Here is an 11,776-nt window from a genome sequence, read left to right on the forward strand (position 1 = left end):
TCCTAAAAGTGAAAATAAATACAAATAAAAACTATCTACCATGCTTATTGTGAAGGCCCTCATTAATTATAATTAAAAATCACATTGTCAGAGCATTTCCTAAACTACGATATTAAAATATTAACCCAATGATATTTAACCTAAGTTGGCTTCATCCACATACAAGTCGACTCCATTATAAGTTGCATCACTTCAAAAATCAATGTATTAGCTATAAATATATGGCTCAAATTCTTTCCATCCCAGATCATTAAAAAAAGGTTAAATTAACTGAGATAGTCACATATAAAAAGAAGCCGAGAAAAGGAGATATAAAAGGGGATAGTCTAAAGCGAGAAGGCAAAGGAATTAGTCAACACCTTGTAAAATCACTTAAAAACATCGAATCTATTCTAGAGATCCTTTTACCGTTCTGTGGATACTTATTTAACACAACAAGAAAAATTTTATTATAGACCTGCATTTTTTCCTTGTCACAAATTTTGATAGAGATACATATTCTTTTGTTCGACGAAGTCCTACAGTTGGGACAAAAAATAGGTGGTGAATCCTGTCATCTTAATATTAGATGAGTGTTAGTCTTGATGGGGTCATATTTCCACCAATGGACGAGTTAATATAGGTAGGAGACCACAGTGACTCTCTTGAGCATGTACCTTTCCTGAAGGGTCAATTCCTTATATGGAGGGTGTATCTTTCTTATGGTTGAAGTTGTTGCTCATTAACTAAATTTCTGAGATTGGTTGAAGGCATATCATTTGATTGATTATTCAGTGATGATGTTGTGCTAAGAGAAGCTACTTCCTAGTATCCTTAATTTCTAAACACTCAACCAAGAGGATCTACGCTATTCTATACTATTGGGTCTTCACCTACAATAGTCAAGTCTACTTCTTGGTTGCATATAACATGTTTATTGTTCTGTGGAAATATATGTTGTTACTTATATGGTTATGATTGTGTATGTTGGACAACTATAGACATGGACTTGTAAGTATTAATATCTTGTAGAATAAATCATGTTGAAGCAGACTTATTGAAGGAATTTTTAGAATATTGAGTGTGAAAACCTATTGAAGACCCCTTTGGAGCATTGTCTTGAATATCTCTTTGAAAGATAATTTGAGACTTGGTTGAAGACTATTTTTGGACCAGACATTGGAGCTGCATTTGAAGGGAATTCAAAAATCTTGGAGAATATGCTGGCACAACTCATTGAAAACCTTTGGAAGAATTGTTGAATACTTTTAGAAGTTTCCTTGGAGATATTAGTGGAGACCACAAAATGCATTGATGGAAGTCATCGTGATGTAAATTGTTTGGATACGATGAAGTGTAGTGATGACACCTTCTAAGAGATTAAGGTTGTCATTGATGATGTGACTTGGAGACTACATTGAAGACTAAGCGAAGAATTACGGGGCTCATTAAAGAAGACACTAGGAGCCGTGAAATATAACCAAATACATTTTGATGAAGTGAAGTTGAGGGTTGGTGTACAAGAGGTTGGAGCCTCAAAAGGACAAGACTGGTGCCTTGGAGGATAGGCTTAGAGCCCTAGAGGATCAGAGTCCTCAAGAAACTAGGTCAGGGCCTGAACCAGATATAAGGTTGGAGCCCTTGAGGTTGGTGGAAAATTGACAAGGTTGGAGCCTTGGAAGTCCAAGTTGGTGCTTAGCACAATACAAGTTGGAGCCTAGGAGATTAAACATCAATGTCTTCATCTAGGGTTGGAGCCCTTGAGGTTGGTGCCTCAAAATTAACAAGGTTGGAGCCTTGGAAGTCCAAGTCGGTGCTTGGCACAATACAGGTTGGATCTTGGGAGATTGAAGATCATCATCTTCATCTAGTGTTGGAGCCCTACATATATTGTGCTTGATTTATTATAAATAATAAATTAATAAAATTATTTATTCTTATTTTTCATTTTGTGGGTTGTAGCTTGCATAAAATTTGTGGGAGATGGACCTTCCTTCGAGGTAGGAGAATCTTGTAGGTTGGAACCTACAAAAATATGATGTAATAAGGAGTATCAACTTTTGTTCACATCACTTTTAGTGTAAAATTGGTGGTTTTCTCCCTTCGGGGTTTCCACTTATATATAGTGTCTTCATGTGTTCATTCTTTCATGTTATGTGAATGTTTTGAATTCTTGATAAATAAATCTACAAATTTCTCTCCTTAACACCTGAAAAAGGAATTCAATAATAATTGAGCACAAAAAATGGTCACTTAATTTTCGACCAGTCATTTGGCACATATAATCATTGTGTTAACACATAATTAGCATGATTGAATTAATATGGAATGCATAAGAAGCTTCTCGATGTGTATATCTCGAAGGCTATGGCAAAACTAGAGCATGAAAAAAATTTAATGGTTATGGAGAAACAACTGAAGTTGGTTTCATTATACCTTTCAAGGTGTTCTTGGTGGGAGTTTTGACTTTGCGAGAAATGAATCCCTTGTCATTGATGTCAAGGGGGGACCAAACAGTGACATTTTTTTTTAGGTAGAAGGAATTTATGTTTCCATCAATGCGAAATGGGGACAATGTTGGAGGTCTTGGCATTGACGTAAATGGATCATGTTGATGACATGACTAATTTGTGCTAAATGATATTATTGCAAGGTTGTTTGAAGTACAAGGGCTAAAAGTGATGTGAAGTGCAAAGGTTGAAAGTGAAGGTTGAACATTGTTAAACGTAGACATATATATATATATATATATATATATATATATATATCTATATATATCTATATATATATATATATATATAGATATATATATATCTATATATATATATATATATATATATAGATATATATATATATATATGTTGGAGGTCTTGGCATTGATGTAAATGGATCATGTTGATGACATGACTAATTTATGCTAAATGATATTATTGCAAGGTTGTTTGAAGTACAAATGCTAAAAGTGATGTGAAGTGCAAAGGTTGAAAGTGAAGGTTGAACACTGTTGAAAGTAGACATATATATATATATATATATATATATATATATATATATATATATATATATATATATATATATATATACACTGGAATGAAAATGTAGACAATAAAAGAAAATCTAATTTGTCTCTTGTAATCATTAATCATTGAGTTGCTTTAATTCAACTCTATTTTTTTTTGAATTAAAAGTGAAGAGACAAGCTTGGGAGTAGTTTTTGGAAGTCTATTTGACAATGCTTCATTTCATATTCTTGCAAAGAATAAAAACAACCAAGATGGATTGCTTATAAAATATACAATGTAGAATGGTAAAAGGATTTTCTGAAGAAAAAAATCTGCATATGAATGTGGATGAGCAACAAGGTCAGAGATACAAGGTGAAAAGTCAAAGTAGTGTAGCAGTAGCGTTAATCATGGTTGTTATTTATGTCAGTATTTCATTGTTGTAGATGGAAAACTTAGCCTTGACCTACGGAGAAACCCTTGTCCTAGTAAATGCAAACTCTATGAGCCCTTACCTTGACTAACCCTACGTCTATGTTAGATAGCCCCTTGCCCTATTGAGAACCTAGTAATTAACCCTAAAGATATAAGTGTGTTGAAACACTATACCCTATATCTATACATTAGCGTAATGCTCATATTGACCTAAAAGCATAAATAAATGCATCTTAATGTCATTTCCTAACCTTTTCCATAATGTCACATCCAAAAACTATTTCATATATCCCTAATCCCAGTGAGCTCGAAGCCCTCAAAAATAAAATGTCTTAATCCTATAATATGAAACCCTAACCCCACACTATAAAAAAATTGCGATATATAATCCTAATAAGCCAAAATCCCTATCAAATTCTAATACTTTTATAAAATTCCTTTATAAAATTTCGTTGATATGTTATGCACATACTTTTTCTTTATTCCTAAAAGTGAAAATAAATACAAATAAAAACTATCTACCATGCTTATCATCACAACCCCTCATTAATTATAATTAAAAATTACTTTGTGAGACAATTTGCTAAACTATGATATTAAAATCTCAACCCAATGATATTTACCCTAAGTCAGATTCGCCCACATACAATTCGACTCCATTATAAGTTGCGTCACTTTAAAAAGCAACATATTAGCAATAAATATATGCCTTGAATTATTTCCATCTTAGATCATTAAAAATTGGTCAAATTAACTAAGATAGTCATAGATAAAAAGAGGTCAAGTAAAGGAGATATATAATGGGACAGTCTAAAGCAAGAACATGGAGGAATTACTCAAAAGCTAGTAAACTCACTTAAAAACATTGGATCAATTCTAGAGATCTTTTTACACTCTTGTGGAAGATTATTTAAATCTATAGTGCAAATTTATTACAAACCAACATTTTTTCCTTGTCATAGATTTTGATATAGATATGTATTCTTCTGTTGGATGAAGTCTTACAGTTGGGATGAGAAAGAGGCAATGAATCCTACCATCTTAATATTGGATGAGTGTTTGTCTTGTTGGAGTCGTATTTCCACAAGTGTACGATTTATCACTAGTACGAGACCATAGTAACTCTCTTGAGCATGTACCTTTCCTAAAGGGTCCATTCCTTGTATGGAGGGTGTATCTTTCTGATGACAAAAGTTGTCACTCATTAACTAAATTTCTATTCTTGGTTGAAGGATTACCTTTGGATTTCGCATTCAGTGATGGCATTGTGCTAAGAGAAGCTACTTTCTAGTACCCTTAATTTCTAAAAACTCAACCAAGAGGACCTACACTCTTCTATACTTTTGGGTGTTCACTTACAATAGTAAAGTCCACTTCTAGGTTACATATAACATGTTTACCTTTCCTTGGAAATCTATGTTGCTACTTCTTTCATTGTGATCGTGTATGTTGGAAAACTATACACATGGACTTGTAAGTATTAAGAATTTTTTGAAGAAAGCATGTTGAAGTAGACTTGTTGAAGGAATCTATAGAAGATTGAGTGTGCAAACCTATTGAAGACCCCTTTGGAGGATTGTCTTGAATATCTCTCTAAAACATAATTTGAGACCTGGTTGAAGACCGTTTTTGGACTAGACAGTGGAGCCGCATTTGAAGAGCATTCGAAATTCTTGGATAATATCTTGGCACAACTCATTGAGAAGCTCTCGAAGAATTGTTGAATACTTCTAGAGGTTTCCTTGGAGACATTAGTGGCAACATCATAATGAAATTATGTAAGTCATCATCATGAAAATTGTTTAGATATGATGAAGAGAAGTGGTGACACCTTCTAAGAGATCAATGTTGTCATTGATGATGTGACGTGGAGACTACAATGGAGGCTAAGTGAAGAATAACAAGGCTCGTTGAAGAATACATTGGGAGTGGTTATTTATAACCAAATACATTTTGATGAAGTGAAGTTGATGATTGGAGCCCAAGAGGTTGTAGACATTAAAAGACAAGGTTGGTGTTTTGGAGGATAAGGTTGGAGCCCTAGAGGATCAGAGTCCTCAAGAAAATAGGTCAGAGCCTGAACCAGATATAGGGTTGGTGCCTCAAAATTGACAAGGTTGGAGCCTTGGAAGTCCAAGTTAGTGCTTGACACAATACAAGTTGGAGCTTGGGATATTGAAGACCGATGTCTTCATCTAGGGTTGGATCCCTTAATGTTGGTGGCTCAAAATTGACAAGGCTGGAGCCTTGGAAGTCCAAGTCGGTGCTTTGCACAATACAAGTTCGAGCCTGGGAGATTGAAGATTGATGTCTTCATCTAGGGTTGGGGGCCCACATATATTTTACTTGATTTATTATAAAGAAGAAATTAATAAAAGCATTTATTCTTGTTGTTCATTTTGTGTTCCAAATATAAGTGATATAACTGGTAAAAATAACAATTGAAAAGAAATATTGATTCACCAACCCTCTTAGTGTTTCCTACAATTGCTATCAGAGCCAATACCTTCACTCAAAGCCCAACAATTTGAAGGTTGATCTTTAGAACATAAATGGAAAATCCAACGAAGAAAACCTCCAATCCTCCTAAAGATGTATCTTCCTCAATCGTGAAAATAGAAGACAATCAAATTGGGAAGGTTCCATTGTGCAATGGAAACTTTGATGTATGGAAGGTAAGAATGAGAAATTTCTTAATGCCACAAGGCGTTGGAGTATCAAAATCAGTGATTACTGATAACATGATGAATGAAGAATCCAAGAAGTACAATGTAAAAGCGATGAAGACAATCTTGAATGTGTTGCCAAATTCTATAATGGCCAATTTGGAAAAATGTTCATGAGCAAAGGGTATATGGGACAAGCTTCATGACCTTCACTCAAAAGGAGCATTCACCATGACCACTAGTCAAGAAGATGATGAAAAGCAAGAAGGAAATCAAGAACCCATTAAGGCAGCTGAAAATAAGAATGATGATATCAAGGGCAAAGAAGACCTAGAAGAAGAAGAAAGAAAAGAAGACTTTGAAGAAGATATCCTAAATAAATTTATAGCTGCCATGGAAGAGATAAATAGTTTGAAAAAGGAAAATGAGGAACTTAAGAAGAAAGTGCAAGATGGTGACCAACACAAGACAAGAAAGGAAACTAACCTTTTCAATCTTCAAGTACTAGAAAGAGATTAGAAGCTCATGAAACATAAGGAGGAATTTCATCGAAACAAAATAAAACATCATGAAGAAGTCATATCCATGACAAATCAATTGGATAAGGCAAAGAAAAGGGGAGAAACTTTATCAAGCCACCTTCAACAAAGACTTAAACGTTTAAAGAAACTTGAATAAGGGATTGGTTGATACAAGGAAGAGGTCTCCTCCCTTAGATCTCAAATAGAAGAAGAAAGGAAATAAGAAGAAGGAGTTGAGAAGGAAATGGAAGCTTTGGAATTCATAGAAGGATAGCTTGATCAAGCAGAAAAGGCAAGAAATGCTATGACATGCAACTAAAAGAAAAAGATGAAGACACTACAACAAAACAGGGAATTTGCGCCAAATTTAGCACCAGATTTTAGTGCATTTTTTTCTCAATTGGGATGAGCAGCTTGGCGCTAAATCTGGCTCTATTGTACAATTTTTAAAGCGTCCTTTTTTGCACCAAATTTTGTATCTTTTTTACACCAAATTTTGCATCATTTTTTGCATCATATTTTGCACCAAGATTTTCATTTGGTTTTACAACAGGTTTTGCTTCTAGTTTTGTGCCATTTTTTGCATCTATTTTTGCATCATTTTTTGCTTCCTCTTTTGTGGCATTCTTTGCTTCTAGTTTTGTGTCATAATTTGCATCGATTTTTACACCATCTTTGGCATCTGATTTAGTGCCTTTTTTTACATCCAGTTTGTGCCAATTTTTGCATTTGGTCTTATGCCATTTTTTGCTTCTAATTTTGTACTTATTTTTACATCTATTTTTGTGCCAGTTTTTCTGCCTTTTTTTACACCATTTTTTCCATCCAATTTTGCACCATATGTTGAATCTGATTTAATGCCAAATTTTGCATGCATTTTTGCACCATTTTTTGCATCTACTTTTGAATTTCATTTATCTCCCTTTTTGGCATCCTCTTTTGCACCATATTTTGTATCTAATTTTGCATCATTTGTTTCATCCAATTTAGCATCATTTTTAACACCATTTCTTGCATCCAATTTTGCATCCTTTTGAGCATCTAAATTTGCATCCTATGTTGAACCATATGTTGCATCCACCTTTGCATCCCATTTTGTGTCTATTGTTACATTCAATTTTGAGCCATTTTTTTCGTCTACTTTTGCATTTGTTTTTGCACCAAGTTTTGAATGATTTGTTGCACCTCATTTTACATCCAATGTTGCATCTCAATTTGCATCCAAATTTGAGCCATTTTTATGCCCATTTTGCACCATTTTTCTTCTTTTGTGTCCAATTTTGCACCATTTTTTATGTCCAAATTTGCATCCTTTTTGGTATCTAATTTTTCATCCTTTTTGGCTTCCAAATTTGCATCCTTTTTTCTGCCACATTTTGTGTCCACATTTGCATCTCATTTTGCACCTAGATTTTAGTTTGAATTTTCATCTAGTTATGCATCATTTTTGACATCCTTGGTTTCACCCTTTTTTAGTCCCATTTTGCATCTTGTTTTGTGTCTTTTCTTACATCTTTTTTTCATCCTAATTTTACACCATTCTTTGAATACTCATTTTGGTGTCCATTTTTGCATCTTTGTTTGTGCCCAATTCGGTATCCTTTCATATGCCCTATTTTGTTCCTTTATTTGTGTCTAGTGTTGCACCATTTTTTAATTTTACTTTAAAACCCTTTTTGTGTCATTGTTTGCATCTTCTTTTGATGGCTAGTTTAACATCCAATTCTACTCCCAATTTTGCATCCATTGTTAAATCCACTTTTGGCTTCTTGTTTAGAGTTTTACTTTTATTTCCATTTATGACCCCCTCTATGGGTTCATTTTACTAAGTTCATTTACATAGTGAAATATATTAAAGCTTCTAAATATCTTCTCACTATAGAATTTAATGCACAGTTAGATGAAAATAAAACCCTCTTAGTTTATCCCAAAAACTTAGGACAAACCAATTAAGAGAAAGGTTGTTCTAAGGCTTAGGATTCTTAGTAGATCAAGATGTAGAGTATAGATTAAAAAAAAGAGAATGAATTCTTGTGAGTCCTCGCATGCATGTCTTCTTGGAGTTTTTAGTATAGCTAGGAAGTGCTCCTAGCTAGCTCCAAAGCTTGGTCCTACACATAAGAGAGAGAATAAAGCAACCTTCACAACATAATACCTTGATAATCAAAACTATCAAAAACATATAAATATTATTGAATAAATAAATACAAACCAAAATTCCATACATCCATTAGTTAAATAGAAGAAGTAAAGAATGAATAGAAACATATGGAAGGAAGAACAACTGATCTATATGAATAAAGGAGTTGGAGGAAAGTTACAACAATCAGATGTAGTTGCAAAACACCTCCCCCAACTCATAGCTCCAAAACTCTCCCTCTCAAAATAGATCTCAGCAGCGTGACAATACAAGAATTCCCATCATTTTTTCAATGGCCAAGCCTCCAATATATAGGAAAGTGAAGGCTATGAAGATTTCCCAAATTCCTCATTAGTTCAATTTGGGAAAAATATTTTGGGTGAATAATGTTTCCTCATATAAAAATGGCCTTTTCCACTTTTTAGATGCTTTTGTGCTTAGGAAAAAGCTTCCCGATGCTTTATGGCTATTTCCCGCTTTTGTATGCTTTTATTTTTTAGGAAAAAGCTAAAGATGAGGATAAAGAGATCACATTCCACCATATGAGTTTCCGAAAGTGAACAAGAGTGTCAAATTCAAATTCTAGTTTGCTTATGTTTTAGTTTTTTTTTTAATATATATTTAGTTTTAGTATTTTTTTTTATTTTCTAAAAAAATATATTTAGTTTTTGGTATTTTTTTTCTATAAGAAAAATTATATTTTTGTTTTTATAAAAATGGATTTTAAACATTCCATTCATGCTAAATTTGTGATTTTATGATAGGAGTTTAAATTATATATAAAAAAGTAACTCAATGCCATGTGTTGTGTCGCTGAGATGGGTGTTATACATCTCTTCCTTGCTAAGTTATAGAATGTGCTTGGGTTTTCTTAATGCAATAAAACTAATTATGTTCTTCATGATATCTTGAAATGTTCATCTTGAACCAGGCTAATAAAACAATAAAGTTAAAATAGGTTTGCCTTTGTCCTTTGTAGATCTTTGTCCCCATTAATCTTGATCTTAATAGATTAATTGTCTTATGGTGGCCTTGAGTGGTCACTTCCATTAGTTGCATGCTTTATAGTTTTCTATTAGTGACATTTTTTAGGCTTGATAATATGTTATTTAATTTATCAAAATGTGTTATTGTCCATATTATTGTTAAATATGTTGGTTTTTGAGCATGCTTTAGCAAAACGTTCCCAAAATGTTTATAGATTGTATTTTATAATGCAATGATTCATTGCTTGATGAAATTGTTTTGGATATTTTTTTAATGATTCATTGATTGATGAAATTGTTATGGATATTTTTTTTAGTATATTAAATTGTATGTGATAAAGTCAAAATTCACCTCTTTTTTAGATTTTCATTGGTCAATTTCCCTTAAGGTCATCAAGTTCACCATTCGGTCCCAGGTTAAGGAAATATAGGAGTCATGAAGTGGAATTGTCCAAGCACTTAAATCTTGAGACATGTTTTTTTTTAGTCACATTATACTTCCTTTCTGTGTAAATTCTCGATGAAAATAGTCTCATGGAACATGAGGGGCCTCAATAGTAAAGGAAAACAAAGACTCCTAAAAGAAAAATGGTACGCAAAGCACCCATCAATAATGTTGATATAAGAAGCAAAAATATTAAGTGAGGTTCTACCTCATATATTTAGAAAATGGGGGAGGAATTTCCAAGTAGTAGTGATTGATGCTTAGAGATACTTGGGTGGAATGGTTATTATTTGAAATGATCAAGACATCAAGGTTACCAATATGTTTACCTCTTTTCGCATTATGACAATACAATTTTAGTTAATTGACATCGAGGACTACTACCATGTATCCAATGTCTATGACTCCAATGTCGCAAATGGAAAACCTCTATTTCTCAATTCTATTTCTAGCACAAGTAATTTATACTCCCCATCTCCATGGATTATTGGGAGTGACCTCAATATTATCAAGTGTCTCGAGGAAAAGAAAGGACGAATCGCAATGTTTAACAAAATATTTTGTAAGCTATACCATTAAAGCCATAAAGTAGTCTCCATTAAAGTTGTCAAGCAATGAGTCTCCAACCCACACATGTGGATCAATGAGATGTAATACATGTGTGTGTGGTGACTAACTTAATACACCACTCTAATAACTCCACAAACTTATGTATTTCACTCTGTCACATAAATTGACAGTAGTGTGACATAAGTAAACCAAGAGTAGACATGAAAGCCTTAGGCAACAAACATTCCCTAGATCCTCAATTAGGTTCTTAAATGATGAAATGAAAATGCAAGGAGAAAAGAGGAATTCATGATTTAACCATCACAAACATGTGATCAAGTGTGACTAGGAGTGTATATATTCATATATTTTCCAAAGAGGGAGTGAATACATGAGTTACCATTCATTGGCCCTTATTTTTCTTTCTTTTTCATTTTCTTAAATATAGGACTTAGGGAATAAGGTTTTCATAAGTTTGGCACAACTCATAGATATAAGATTTACATGAATTTTCACTTCAACCTTAGAGTTTAGACTTAGATAAATCAATATAGTGTATCTTTAATGATTTTGGCTTTCACTTTTTGATTTTATTTCATCACAAATGACAAAAGGGGAAATATTTTGCCACAAATCTATGAATGCTTAATCATAAAGGCATCATGTGATGAAAACAAATTAATGATGTTATTCTCTATGAAAATGATGGGTATTCTTGAGAAAATCTTATGCTTGTGGATGTCTCCTCTCTGGTTGAGAGGGAGTGAGGGTAGACACCATATTATCCATGTGTCATGTACTATGGCCAAGACTAACAATCGTAAGCCTAGTAAAGACACTAGTAGGGAGAATGGTGGATTGGATAAACATCTGGGACCAATATTTGTCAGGCCAGGCAGTAACTCCTCAAAGCAAAATTGATTCGTATGTATTATTCCTTCAGGTTGGTCTTTATTATATACATGAGGGAGACTATTCACTTCATCTCCCAATGACTGTTCATGTCTCTTATTATTTATTTACATTGATTTTATTTATTCACCCAATCCTAAT

Source organism: Pinus tabuliformis, chromosome J (assembly GCF_031772625.1).
Source record: "Pinus tabuliformis cultivar Carrire ecotype Pingquan chromosome J, CPIR1, whole genome shotgun sequence".
NCBI classification, from domain to species: Eukaryota; Viridiplantae; Streptophyta; class Pinopsida; order Pinales; family Pinaceae; genus Pinus; species Pinus tabuliformis.